Source organism: Octodon degus, unplaced genomic scaffold (assembly GCF_000260255.1).
Source record: "Octodon degus isolate 3935 unplaced genomic scaffold, OctDeg1.0 scaffold00119, whole genome shotgun sequence".
NCBI lineage: Eukaryota > Metazoa > Chordata > Mammalia > Rodentia > Octodontidae > Octodon > Octodon degus.
This window is the reverse complement of record NW_004524695.1, coordinates 8268964-8271867: the sequence shown is the minus strand read 5'-3', so window position 1 is coordinate 8271867 and position 2904 is coordinate 8268964.

The following is a 2904-nucleotide window of genomic DNA, read 5'->3' as shown; positions in this document are numbered from 1 at the left end:
GCCTTCAGCCCAAGTTACCCCAGGTGATCCATATCAGCAAGCCCTTGGGTGAATTTAGGTTCCTTCCCCCATGAGATCTGCCACACTTGAACTTCAGGAACACTGAACGTCCATACACCAGCTGAACTGAAAAATGAAAGAGTGGGAACCTAATGCTAAGATAAAGGAACAGGATGAGAGAATCCAAGAAATTTTTAAACAATAACAAACACTGAGTCCATATCTACAGAATGGGCTAGTGCCCTTCTGGGGTATAGGCTACCTTCTCCCAGATGTTTCACCCCTTTAAGAAAAACATAAACGTTCTCTGTTCTAGAAAGTAATGTATCTCACTTCTCTGAGAACCCACACTCACTCTTCAGTGTGTCCTACATCTCTGTCTAGTAAACCCTTCCTATATCTCTTATTGACATATCCTGCAAATTCTTTTTCCAAGATGGGTCAGCAAAAGTTCAAACTTACACTGCCAAGGGGTGTGTTGGGTTTCTGGCTTATGTTCCTTATTTCAGCCCCTAGGGATCTCTCAGACTCAGAGAGGAGACAAGGTAAACCTGATACATAAAGCCCTGTCCTCCTGAAGCTTACTTTCTAGGGGGAAGTATCAGGTTCAAGAAAATATATAAATAACTTACATAATTTCAGACAAATGTCAGGAGGGAAATGAAGGTGCATAAAAGGAATTGAGAAGCACTGGGAGGCATATTTTTAAATTTGTACGTCAGGAAAAGGTATTCTTGATAAATGACAGCTAAGTAGAAACACTATGGTATGAAAGAGTGAGATAGAAGAATCTCTCATTAAATGAAGCCTTACAACCTTACAATTGAAGCAAACCATAAGAAAATAAAATCACCTTGCCTGAGGTTACAGAGCTAGTAGGTGGCTGAACTGGGTTTCAGAGCAAACTCCCAATCCTGCCTTCTTTTCCCTACAACATACATGGGTTTCTGCAGGTCAACCTTAAACCAATCAGTCATGTCATTTTCTTTTCCTTATATTCTCCTCAAATGCCTTTGAACTTTTTTCTCTTCACATAGAGAACACCAAGGAAAAGACATGTTTTCCTTTTAGCCAGATAGTTATCCAGAATAAATTTACTAAACACCTAAAGATCAGACCTCAAAGGATCTTGAACACAAGATTTTCCCATTTTATGAAAGACAGTAATGGAAAAAGACATTTTCATATTTAGTATCTCTTCTTGAATTCTATTTCTTCTTAATGTTATGGCTATAAATGGTTTTCATTCATTCAATTGAGTGTAAACTTCATGTACTTTTTGATATTGCACTAAGACTTATTTCTTCCTCACCTGCCAGAACTGGAAAAAAAAATTTTTAATTGAGGCAGATCTTACAGTAAGTCCTCAATTTATGAACATTCAAGTTACAAACTTTCAGACACAAACAGACCTCACAATAAGAACACTTGCAGATGTGAACAAATAGTAGAAGTAGCTCATGTGTCTGCTGAACCTTGTTGCAATTGTGCTACTATGTGCTTACTCTACAGTGGTACAGTGCTTGATCAGGGCCTGGGTTATCTGGAAGCAAGAGGTGTGGAGAGGACTGCTAGGAAGTGAAAAGCAATTACCATGGAAACAAAAGTTAAAATTACTGAGAGATTGGGCCAAGGTGCAAAGACGATAAGTGGTTCTTGTTTTCATAACATCAATAATTCAACCACTGACACAATTCTAAAGAACTAGGACAAGATCATAGAACACGTGAAGTGTGTTGTGCCAATGAAGTCAACAATAATATTCTAGTTGTTGTCCTGTACCACCGTTTTAAGGTCACTATAACAGTAAAACTGGTTTATTTATAGTATTTGCATGTGTTGGGTTTTCTATATGTTTCACATTGTATATTTGTGTCATAGGTGTGTAAGACTCACTTTGTCAGACTTACAAATGAAGCTGACTTATGAATGTTCCCCTGGAGTGGAACTCATTCGTAAGTCAGGGACTTAATGTACTTTGCTGGGATTACCTGAGAATCCTGGGCAGACAAATTCAAAGAGATCTGAGAAAGGGTCCCTGGTTTTCCATCCATGTTTCCCCACAAGAGATTATCATGATCCAAGCTCATGAGCCACTCAGTTGCACAGCTCTGAGAGCAGTGACCACTCTTTCCAAGCAGGATCCTCATTGCCACTGTTAAGGTCATGTATTTGGAGATCTATCTCAGACACCCTGATGGGTTCTCCTGAAAGGCTTTGCTACCCACTGAGTAGCATGTGGAAATGGACAGCACCTTCCAGCTGCAGAGCCTGTTTCCTTCCATTCTTAGGTCCTAGGGAGTCCAACTTTTCCTTTCATTGACCCCTGATTATCTCTTCTCATCATCTCTCTGGAGACATTCAAGGAAAGACACTTGCATGAGCTCAAACACTAGGATAGTTTCCTCATTCCCCACGCCTTCTCAAATTTAGACTTTCTAAACCTCACTTGGGGGATCAACTCAAAGATTTTTGGTCCCCATTAAAGAATCTGAATCAGTGGATCTGACTTAGGGACAAAAAGCTGACGTTGCTAATAAGCTTCTAGATTATCTCATTGACTCAGCTCCTGGATCAGACTTTGAGAATCGTTGCCTATGGTTACTTTTGCTTAAAAGAGAAAAATGCACCTTCCCACTGCTTTTGAGAGAGAATATAGGTAAGCCTAAAGGACAAGCACCCTTAGTTCACGGGTGATTGTATATGCAGTTAGTCAGGGTGAGAATCATTCCAATTAACTGCAAGATCCAAAAATCTTCTGAAGATTCTCAGGATCATTGCCTTACCCATCTTCTACATATCACGCTATGGCTTGCCCCCGTCATGTTTCCTAGCTCTTCTCCTTGCTCTCTTTTCATTGTATAGTCCTCAAGTTCTTTATCAGATCCCAAAGTTACAACTCTT